Source organism: Bos indicus x Bos taurus, chromosome 3 (genome assembly GCF_003369695.1).
Source record: "Bos indicus x Bos taurus breed Angus x Brahman F1 hybrid chromosome 3, Bos_hybrid_MaternalHap_v2.0, whole genome shotgun sequence".
NCBI classification, from domain to species: domain Eukaryota; kingdom Metazoa; phylum Chordata; class Mammalia; order Artiodactyla; family Bovidae; genus Bos; species Bos indicus x Bos taurus.
Genome location: NC_040078.1, coordinates 11913985 through 11926215, shown reverse-complemented (window position 1 = coordinate 11926215; position 12231 = coordinate 11913985). Strand labels below are relative to the sequence as shown.

General features: G+C 39.0%; 2 pseudogenes; both read right to left on the bottom strand.

The window, feature by feature from the left end:
- Positions 1-2698: 2698 nt before the first annotated feature.
- On the bottom strand, positions 2699-3226 carry LOC113882847 (annotated as a pseudogene).
- A 6537-nt stretch (positions 3227-9763) lies between these two features.
- LOC113882843 lies at positions 9764-11372 on the bottom strand (annotated as a pseudogene).
- Positions 11373-12231: the final 859 nt, after the last annotated feature.

Genomic DNA, 12231 nt, shown 5'->3' with positions numbered 1-12231 from the left:
AAACAGTCAAAGGCTTTGGCATAGTCAATAAAACAGAAATAGATGTTTTTCTGGAACTCTCTTGCTTTATCCATGATCAAGTGGATGTTGGCATTTTGATCTCTGGTTCCTCTGCCTTTTCTAAAACCAGCTTGAACATCAGGAAGTTCATGGTTCACATATTGCTGAAGCCTGGCTTGGAGAATTTTGGGGATTACTTTACTAGCGTGTGAGATGAGTGCATTTGTGCGGTAGTTTGAGCATTCTTTGGCATTGCCTTTCTTTGGGACTGAATGAAAACTGACCTTTTCCAATCCTGTGGCCACTGCTGAGTTTTCCAAATTTTCTGGCGTATTGAGTGCAGCACTTTCACAGCATCATCTTTCAGGATTTGAAAGAGCTCAACTGGAATTCCATCACCTCCACTAGCTTTGTTCATAGTGATGCTTTCTAAGGCCCACTTGACTTCACATTCCAGGATGTCTGGTCATGTATGGATGTGAGAGTTGGACTGTGAAGAAGGCTGAGCATTGAAGAATTGATGCTTTTGAACTGTGGTGTTGGAGAAGACTCTTGAGAGCCCCTTGGACTGCAAGGAGATCCAACCAGGCCATTCTGAAGGAGATCAGCCCTGGGATTTCTCTGGAAGGAATGATGCTCAAGCTAAAACTCCAGTACTTTGGCCCCCTGATGTGAAGAGTTGACTCATTGGTAAAGACTCTGATGCTAGGAGGGCTTAGGGGCAAGAGGAGAAGGGGATGACAGAGGATGAGATGGCTGGATGGCATCACTGACTCGATGGACATGAGTTTGAGTGAACTTCTGGAGTTGGTGATGGACAGGGAGGCCTGGCGTGCCACGATTCATTGGGTCACAAAGAGTAGGACATGAGTGAGCGAGTGATCTGATCTGATCTGTGTATTCTTGCCATCTGTTTTTAATATCTTCTGTTTATATTAGGTCCATACCATTTCTGTCCTTTATCGAGCCCATCTTTGCATTAAATGTTCCCTTGGTATCTCTAATTTTCTTGCAGAGATCTCTAGTGTTTCCTATTCTGTTGTTTTCCTCTATTTCTTTGCATTGGTCGCTGAAGAAGGCTTTCTTATTTCTTCTTGCTATTCTTTGGAACTCTGCATTCAGATGCTTATATCTTTCCTTTTCTCCTTTGCTTTTCACTTCTCTTCCTTTCACAGCTATTTGTAAGGCCTCCCCAGACAGCCATTTTGCTTTTTTGCATTTCTTTTCCATGGACATGGTCTTCATCCCTGTCTCCTGTACAGTGTCACGAACCTCAGTCCATAGTTCGTCAGGCACTCTACCTATGAGATCTAGGCCCTTAAATCTATTTCTCACTTCCACTGTATAATTTTAAGGGATTTGATTTAGGTCATACCTGAATGGTCTAGTGCTTTTCCCTACTTTCTTCAATTTAAGTCTGAATTTGACAATAAGGAGTTCATGGTCTGAGCCACAGTCATTTCCTGGTCTTTTTTTTGCTGACTGTATAGAGCTTCTCCATCTTTGGCTGCAAAGAATATAATCCATCTGATTTCGGTGTTGACCATCTGGTGATGTCCATGTTTAGAGTCTTCTCTTGTGTTGTTGGAAGAGGGTGTTTGTTATGACCAGTGCATTTTCTTGGCAAAACTCTATTAGTCTTTGCCCTGCTTCATTCCGTATTCCAAGGCCAAATTTGCCTGTTACTCCACGTGTTTCTTGACTTCCTACTTGTGCATTCCAGTCCCCTATAATGAAAAGGGCATCTTTTTTGGGTGTTAGTTCTAAAAGGTCTTGTAGAACCTTTCAACTTGCGCTTCTTCATTGTTACTGTTTGGGGTATAGACTTGGATTACTGTGATATTTAATGGTTTGCCTTGGAAACGAACAGAGATCATTCTGTCATTTTTGAGATTGCATCCAAGTTCTGCATTTCGGACTCTTTTGTTGACCATGATGGCTACTCCATTTCTTCTGAGGGATTCCTGCCCGCAGTAGTAGATATAATGGTCATCTGAGTTAAATTCACCCATTCCAGTCCATTTCAGTTCGCTGATTCCTAGAATGTCGACATTCACTCTTGCCATCTCTTGTTTGATCACTTCCAGTTTGCCTTGATTCACGGACCTGACATTCCAGGTTCCTATGCAATATTGCTCTTTACAGCATTGGACCTTGCTTCTATCACCAGTCACATCCACAGCTGGGTATTCTTTTTGCTTTGAGTCCATCCCTTCATTGTTTCTGGAGTTATTTCTCCACTGATCTCCAGTCGCATATTGGGCACCTACTGACGTAGGGAGTTACTCTTTCAGTATCCTATCATTTCGCCTTTTCATACTGTTCATGGGGTTCTCAAGGCAAGAATACTGAAGTGGTTTGTTATTCCCTTCTCCAATGAACCACATTCTGTCAGGTATCTCCACCATGACCCGCCCGTATTGGGTTGCCCCACAGGCATGGCTTAGTTTCATTGAGTTAGACAAGGCTGTGGTCCTAGTGTGATTAGATTGACTAGTTTTCTGTGAGTATGGTTTCAGTGTGTCTGCCCTCTGATGCCGTCTTGCAATACCAACCGTCTTACTTGGGTTCTCTTACCTTGGGCATGGGGTATCCGTCCTGACTGTTAAAAAGTTATGTGTAAATTCAAGAAGAAAGGCATTAGGAATTTCTTAGCAGAGAGTAATCCCAGTTTCCTGGAGATTTAATGAGATGGGGCTCACAGAAATTTCTGGCTCCATCTGCTGTTAATTGAAAAGTCAGTAACACTCTTGTTGTACTTCAGTGTGAATTTCCTGAATTTGAACCTAGCCATATTAAATATGAGCCTGACGGCTGTTGTCTTATCACTATCATGGTATTTATCAGACATGGAAATAGCTTCTTTTATATTGGCCTGGATGACAAGCCTATGCATTCATTACATGGGAACAAGGCAACACACACACTTTCATATCAGCCAAATTTTTGTTTGTGATGACATTCAGCTCATAATGGCACATGTAAAGATATTTGGTATCCAGATTACTGTCCAAGGTAGCAGGTCATTGCTATTGCATCTAATCCCTACTGTCTTGTTTTCTGCCTTTGGGATCCAGGCTCTGACTTGGGAATTCGGATCTTTGCTTTTCCGTGCTGACAATAAGAAGGCCATTGCCATGCAAAATTCAGACCGTTACACATAGTCCCTCTTTTTTTTACAGGAAACTCCACTCAAGCTGGTTTCTCATGGCTGACCCCCACTCATCCTCCTGTCCAGGACCTGCAAACCTGCAGGCTCCTGTTACCACAACCAAAGCATGCCCAGGCAATTGGCAATGTCTTAAACAGGTCATCTAGCTCACAAAATTTCAGTGTTTCCTTGTTCCAATACAAACATTGTAAAGTCTACAGATTTCTCTTGAAATTCCACTTTACTCAAAAATTGATGGACTTTCAAGGGAGGTTTCAATACAACTCTCACAATTATTAGTAAGTACAGTAGCTGAAAAAGTCAGCATAGGGATAAAAGATTTGAGCAACAAAAGAAAAATATTAATCTAATTTACATAGAATCTACCTTCAGAACCCAGACAGTAAAACTGTACATCTCACAGGTTTTGATGTGTAATATTTTTATTGTTCTTTGGTCTTAAGCTTTTTTTTCAGCATATTTTCTCTTTTGACTAATAAATTCCCCAGAAGTAGGTTTGTAAACCAAGTATATGGAAATTTAAGCACTTATTTTTTTGTTATTAACTTTAGGTTAGTGATGCTATGGTCAGAGAATGTGAACAGAGTTTATAAGCTACCTGTTCATTGAAAAGTATTGGGACTTTATGTCTTAGAACATAGCCATTTATATATTTGATTCTTATATGCTTGAGGAGCTCATGTACTTCCTAATTTTTAGATGTAGAATTTTATACAGACCCAAATAACTTATCTCAGGTTCATTGAGCTTTGCTTGACAAAATTATAATATATTTAAAGTGTAAAACATGATGATTTGATGTACATACATATTGTGAAAGTCTTCCCACAACTGAGTTGATTAACACGTACATCACCTCACATTTTGATCTTTTTATGTAAGAGAGCTAAGTTCTACTATCTTAGCGAATTTCAATTATGCAATACAGTATTCTCAACTCAAGTCACCATACACTGCCTTAGATCCTTAGACTTTATTTATCTTATAATTCAAAGGTTGTATCCTTTTACCAACTTCTCATTCCTCCATCCCGTAGTTACTGGTAACCACCGTTTTATACTCTGTTGCTAATAACTTTTGCTATGAACTTGACTTTAAAAGAAAAATATTCCACATATGAGTAATACCATTCAGTATTTGTCTGGTTCTTGTCTGGCTGATTTAGCATAATGCTCTCTGTGCTTACCTATGCTGTCACAAATGGAAGGATTTTCTTCTTTTTAAAGGCTGAATATGTTCCATTATATGTATTTTGTTAAGATTTTTTTTTTTTTAAAGTTTGCCCTTGTTAAGTGGAGCATGAGGTGAGCTGATGTTCAACAACAGACCAGGAGAGAAATTGAAATAGAAGTTTACTACTCACAGGTCCTGGAGGTATTTGGCAAGCCTAGAGGGACCACGAAGAAGGCAATGGCAACCCACTCCAGTACTCTTGCCTGGAAAATCCCATGGGTGGAGGAGCCTGGTAGGCTGCAGTCCATGGGGTGGCGAAGAGTTGGACACGACTGAGTGACTTCCCTTTCACTTTTCACTTTCATGCATTGGAGAAGGAAATGGCAGCCCACTCGAGTGTTCTTGCCTGAAGAATCCTAGGGACAGGGGAGCCTGGTGGGTTGCCGTCTATGGGGTCGCATAGAGTCAGACATGACTGAAGTGACTCAGCAGCAGAAGCCAGTATTCTTGCCTGGAGAATCCCAGGGACAGAGGAGCCTAGTGGACTGCCGTTTATGGGTTCGCACAGAGTTGGACAGGACTGAAGTGACTTAGCAGCAGCATCAGCAGCAGAGGGACCACATCAGGAGGTCAAGGTAGAGTGCAGACAGAGAGACAGATGTGGGGTACATGCCTTTATTAGGGTCTTTGGGTGGCATGCTTTGGGGTTCCCAGGTTAAGGCTAACTGGGCAATTAGAACCAAAAGAGTGGGAGTCTGGAAAGCCCCTCTAGGGTCATATTAAGGGGAAAACTAGAGGAAGGTTTTTCCAGTAGTCATGTACGGATGTGAAAGCTGGATGATAAAAAAGGCTGAATGCTGAAGAATTGATACTTTCTAACTGTGATGTTGGAGAAGACTCTTGAGAGTCCCTTGGATTGCAAGGAGATCAAACCAGTCAATCTTAAAGGAAATCATCTTGAATATTCATTGGAAGGACTGATGCTGAAGTTGAATCTCAAATATTTTGGTCACCTGATGCAAAGAGCTGACTCACTGGAAAAGACCCTAGTGCTGGGAAAGATTGAAGGCACTAGGAGAAGCGGGTGACAGAGGATGAGATGGTTGAATGGCATCACCGACTCAATGGACATGAGTTTGAGCAAACTCCAGGAGATAGTGAAGGACAGGGAAGCCTGGCGTGCTGTAGTCCACCGGGTGGCAAAGAGTCGGACATGACTGAGTGACTGAACAACAACAAAGGGGAAGGCACTGGGAAGCAAGCAAACAGAACTGTTGATCCCAGGCATTGCTGGAGAAGTCATATTAGGAATTTATATATGACTCCATGGGCTGCAAATCAGGACATGTGCTTTCATGGGTTTAAGGTTACTGCAGGCCCTGTGGTCAAACAAAATTGAGATTTTCATTTTCTTGATGATGTCAGGTTGAGGAACTTTTAAAATACCTGTTTTCTTTGGAAAAATGTATATTCAGGTTCTTTGCCTATTTTTTATTGGTTGTTATTTTTGCTTATGAGTTGTATGAGTTCTTTGTATATTTTGGATAATAACTTCTTATTAAATATATCCTTTGCAAACGTTTTCTCCCATTCCATAGGCTGTATGTTCATTTAGTTGATGGTTTCATTTGCTACTTAGCAGCTTTTTAGTTGATGTAGTCCCAGTTGTTTATTTTTGCTTTTGTTGCCTTTGCTTTTGGCACCATTGGTATTGTTCAGTGACTAAGTTGTGTCCAACTCTTTGCAACCCCGTGAGCTGCAGCATACCAGGTTTCCCTGTCCTTCACTATCTCTCAGAGTTTGCTCAGATCATGTCCATTGAGTTGGTGATGCTATCTCATCCTCTGCTGCCCTCTTCTCCTTTTGTTTTCAATCTTTCCCAGCATCAGAATCTTTTTCAGTGAGTTAGCTCTTCACATTAGGTGGCCAAAGTATTGGAGCTTTAGCCTCAGCATCAGTCCTTCCAGTGAATATACCAGATGAATTTCCTTTAGAATTGACTGGTTTGATCTCCCTGCTGTCCAAGGGACTCTCAAGAGTCTTCTCAAGCACCACAATTCAAAGACATCAATTCTTCAGTGCTCAGGCTTCTTTAATGGTCCAACTCTCACATGTATACATGACTACTGGAAAAACCATAGCTTTGACAATATGGGCCTTTGTTGGCAAAGTGATGTCTCTGCTTTTTAATACACTGTCTAGATTTGCCATAGCATTCCTTTCAAGGAGTAAGAGTCTTTTAAATTCATGGCTATAGTCACTGTCCTCATTGATTGGCAGCCCAAGAAAATAAAATCTGTCACTGCTTCCACTTTTTCCCTAATCTATCTGACATGAAGTGATGGCACCAGATTCTGTGATCTTAGTTTTTTGAATGTTGAGTTTTTAGCCTGTTTTTTCACTCTCTTCTTTCACCCTCATCAAGAAGCTCTTTATTTCCTCCTCGCTTTCTGCCATTAGAGTGATATCATCCACATATCTGAAGTTAGTGATATTTTTACCAGCAATATATTAAAAGAAATTATTGCCAATACCAATGTTAAGGTGCTTATCCCTGTTTTATTCTGTGGTTTTAATAGTTTTAGGTCTTACATCCAAATTTTTAATCAATTTTGAGTTGATTTTTATGTGCAGTGTAATATAGAAGCCTAGTTTCATTCTTTTGCATGTAGATATCCCAGCACCATTTATTGAAGAGACTATCCTTTCCCCATCGTATATTCTTGGTGCCTACATCAAAAATTAATTAACCATATATGCATGAGATTACTACTGGGATTTCTATTCTATTCCACTGATCTATGTGTCTATTTTTAGGCCAATGCCACACTGTTTTGATTACTAAAACTTTGTAATGTAGTTTGAAGTCAGGAAGTGTGATGACTCCAGCTTTGTTCTTTCTCAAGTTTGCTTTGACTACTCAAAGTGTTTTGTGGCTTTACATAAATTTCAGGATTGTTTGTTGTATTCCTATGAAAATTCCAATGAAATTTTGATAGGGATTTCACAGGATCTATTGACTATTTTGGGTAGCATGGATATTTTAACATTAATAATTCTTCCAATCTATGAATATGGATTATCATCCTATTTATTTCTGTCTTAAATTCCTTTCATCAATGTCTAATAATTTTTTTCACAATTCCACAATTGAGATTTTTTAATGTAAATATTATAAAAGTGATTCATACAATAAAAATACAGACTCATAATAGGTAATATAAGATGGAAAGTAAAAATCCTCCTTTCCATTCCTTTAATCTTCTAGCATCACAACTATAAACACAACAGTTTCTTTAAAATATTCTTTAAAATATATTGGAATATATATATTCTAACAAGTCACAAGGCTTGGTTTCTTCTGTATTGGTTTGTTTTACATAGTGTTGAGATAGATTTTAAAATATTAAGTATCATTACTTTTAGAGTAGTAATGAAAGAATTTTATAATAAATTATAGTTAACGTTGGGTTGCCAAAAAGTCCTATTTTCTTCACATTTTATGTTTTCTCTTCCTCATTAAAATTATATTGCTCAAAATATATCTGACTCCTATTCATCACCAAGATTCTATAGTCTTGTGTTGCAAGTGCAATACATATATAATTCAGTTCAGTTCAGTTCAATCGCTCAGTCATATCTGACTCTTTGCTACCCCATGAATCACAGCACGCCAGGCCTCCCTGTCCATCACCAACTCCCAGAGTTCACTCAAACTCATGTCCATCGAGTCGGTGACGCCATCCAGCCATCTCATCCTCTGTCATTCCCTTCTCCTTATGCCCCCAATCCCTCCCAGCATCAGAGTCTTTTCCAATGAGTCAGCTCTTTGCATGAGGTGGCCAAAGTACTGGACCTTCAGCTTTAGCATCATTCCCTCCAAAGAACACCCAGGGCTGATCTCCTTTAGGATGGACTGGTTGGATCTCCTTGCAGTCCAAGGGACTCTCAAGAGTCTTCTCCAACACCACAGTTCAAAACCATCAATTCTTCAGTGCTAAGCTTTCTTCACAGTCTGATTCTCCCATCGATACATGACCACTGGAAAAACCATAGCCTTAACTAGATGGAACTTTGGTGGCAAAGTAATGTCTCTGCTTTTCAATATGCTATCTAGGTTGGTCATAACTTTCCTTCCAAGGAGTAAGCGTCTTTTAATTTCATGGCTGCAGTCACCATCTGCAGTGATTTTGGAGCCCCCAAAAATAAAGTCTGACACTGTTTCCACTGTTTCCCCATCTATTTGCCATGAAGTGATGGGACCAAATGCCATGATCTTCGTTTTCTGAATGTTGAGCTTTAAGCCAACTTTTTCACTCTCCACTTTCACTTTCATCAAGAGGCTTCTTAGTTCCTCTTCACTTTCTGCCATAAGGGTGGTGTCATCTGCACATCTGAGGTTATTGAGATTTCTCCTGGCAATCTTGATTCCAGCTTGTGCTTCTTCCAGTCCAGCGTTTCTCATGATGTACTCTGCATAGAAGTTAAATAAGCAGGGTGACAATATACAGCCATGATGTACTCCTTTTCCTATTTGGAGCCAGTCTGTTGTTCCATGTCCAGTTCGAACTGTTGCTTCTTGACCTACATATAGGTTTCTCAAGAGGCAGGTCAGGTGGTCTGGTATTCCCATTTCTTTCAGAATTTTCCACAGTTTATTGTGATCCACACAGTCAAAGGCTTTGGCATAGTCAATAAAGCAGAAATAGATGTTTTTCTGGAACTCACATGCTTTTTCCATGATCCAGCGGATGTTGGCAATTTGATCTCCGGTTCCTCTGCCTTTTCTAAAACCAGCTTGAACATCTGGAAGTTCACGGTTCACATATTGCTGAAGCCTGGCTTGGAGAATTTTGAGCATTACTTTAGTAGCATGTGAGATGAGTGCAATTGTGCGGTAGTTTGAGCATTCTTTGGCATTGCGTTTCTTTGGGAATGGAATGAAAACTGACCTTTTCCAGTCCTGTGGCCACTGCTGGGTTTTCCAAATTTCCTGGCATATTGAGTGCAGCACTATCACAGCATCATCTTCCAGGATTTGAAGTAGCTCAACTGGAATTCCATCACCTCCACTAACTTTGTTCATAGTGATGCTTTCTAAGGCCCACTTGACTTCACATTCCAGAATGTCTGGCTCTAGGTGAGTGATCATACCATCGTGATTATCTGGGTCATGAAGATCTTTTTTTGTACAGTTCTTCTGTGTATTCCTGCCACCTCTTCTTAATATCTTCTGCTTCTGTTAGGTCCATACCACTTCTGTCCTTTATCGAGCCCATCTTTGCATGAAATGCTCCCTTGGTATCTCTAATTTTCTTGAAGAGATCTCTAGTCTTTCATATATATATGTATATATATTATGTATGTTATCATATATATATTATGTATGTTATCAACTGCTTAATTATATATATATAATTAAGCAGTTGATAACATACGGAGCTTGAGCACAAATAAAGCCCACAATGGACATCTGTGTAATGTATATACTAAGAGGTTGATTTTGTCATTGTTACATTTGACAGCAAGAAAAAATTAATTTGTTTCTGTTCATTGCTGTGATTAAACCAAGAGTTGGTTTTCTTTCAGCTTCAAAGAGTGGATATTCTGAATGCTTTTTATTTGCAGCATGTGATGGAATAAATTTCCAAGAACATGGTAATACTGTACCCTTAATTAGAAATTTGTCAAAACTCAAAATTATACCACCCAGTATTAAACTACTAAGGAGGATTAGGTAAGAAGCAATTACTCAAATATAAAAGGCTAATGTGTCCATTCTTTAAGATGCTACTTCTACATTTTTCTGAACTATGTAAAGTGATATGAAGAGGCCAATAGATGTCAGCAGATTATATGTTACTTTTTTCCAGTCTTTGATAAGTGATTTGTTTTTTTAAGTTCATTTGACATAGTGTGAACACTAGCCATGAGTACTGTGATATACCACAAGGTAGAGATTATTTTTTTCTCTGTTGGCATTTAGTAAACCAACCCCTGTGCCATACAAAATTAATCTCTTCAATGGGGTAAATTCAAGACTAGTTGGTATAATACAGTAATGTTGATGGCCACAATCAAGAGTTTATTTAGGGGAAAAATAATCAAGAGCTGTGATGCTATAAATTTCACAACTATTAAGGTAAAGGAAATGTTCCATTGAACTCCATACTCAGTTAAATGTTACTGAGATCCTACAGATCTTATAATAATTAATCATCCCATTCCTAGGAAGACTAATGGCCATAGTACAGTGACTTCGTAAAATAAAATCTGGACCCTTTGTATATTTTCTTCTAATCTTTGGAGAAATCATTGCAGTCCTCAAAAGAAATCTTCCTATTTGAAAATCCATTGCTCCTATTCCATAGACACCGATTTTGGGAAGTCTTCTAGGAAAACATGGGAAGTCTATAGCCAAAATGGCAACAGCAGTAAATGCACTGTCAATTACATGAAAACAAGAGATGCCTGGAATGTATTCTGAGTCCAGACTGACTTTCAAGAATTTTTCAAGAATTTTCCAGACAAGCATTCTGACATATCAAATTTTCTTGCAGTATATTTTATAGAACAGCCCGGCCCCAAAGATAATTACAAGATGCTCAAGGAGAACAAATGTAGAGAAAGTGGTCAAAATTGTTACCAGGGGAACTATCAAGAAAGCAAAGTCAATGAAGAATCAAGGTCTCCAAGTGTGTGAGGAAAAAGATAAGTGCTGTGAGAAAATGATCCCCAGCCCTCTGCACAGGATAAGGAGTGTAGGCAAGCCTAAGCCCTCAATGATTTCCAGCATGCTTGTTCCATTGTGGTCACTGACAAAAGATTCCTTCATCTGCTTTTGAGAATTTTTCTTCTTCTCCAGGGTTTCAAAATACTTTGTCCACCAGAGAGCCCCCAATTCTGGATCCTCATGTCCCTGATGAGTCAGGGATGCCCTGCGCTGAATGTGTGCTCTGCCCCAGGAGAGGAGCTGTGGGTTCTGGCCACTTAGCCAGAGTGTCAGTTCATGGCTCAAGTGTCTCATGGATCTGAATATACTGATCTTTTACCTGCTTGGTTAATTTATTCCCAAGTGTTTTATTCTTTTTAATTTTATTGTAAATGGGATTGTTTTCTTAATTTATTTTTCTAAGAGTTCATTGTTAATATTTGGAAATGCAACTGATATTTTGTATACTGATTTTTGTACCTTTCAATTTTACTAAATTTGTTTATTAGTTCCAGTTTTTTGGTTGAGTTTTTAGAGTTTTCTATATATACGATTGTCATCTGCAAATAGATACAGTTTTACTTCTTTTCTAACTTAGATGCCTTTAAGTTTTTCCTTATCTAAGTGCTCTGGCCAGAAAACTTCAGGTACTATGTTGACTTAAATTGTCAATAGTATGTATCTTTGTCTTGTACCTAATCACAGAGGAAAAACTTTCAGGGTTTCAACATTGAGCATAATTTTAGCTGTTGATTTGTAATACACTGCCTTTACTGTGTTGAGGTATATTCCATCTGTATCTAATTTATTGAGAATTTTTTCCTTGTCATGAAAGGTTGTTGAATTTTGTCAAAGGCCTTTTCTGAATCTATAAAGATCATCATACAATTTTCAATTTTTATTTTGTTAATGTTGTGTATCACATTTATTGATTTGTGTTGTTGAACCGTCTTTGCGTTCCAGAAGTAAATCCCACTTGATCATGGTGTAATATTCTTTTTTAAAAAGTAATTTTATTTATTTATTTTTGGCTGTGTTGGGTCTTGGTTGCTGCTTGGGCTTTTCTCTAGTAGTGGCTAGTGGGGGTCACTCTTCGTTTTGGTGCCCCAGGCTTTTATTGCAATGACTTCTCTTCTCGTGGGGCATGGGCTCCACAAGGGTGAGGGCTTCAGCG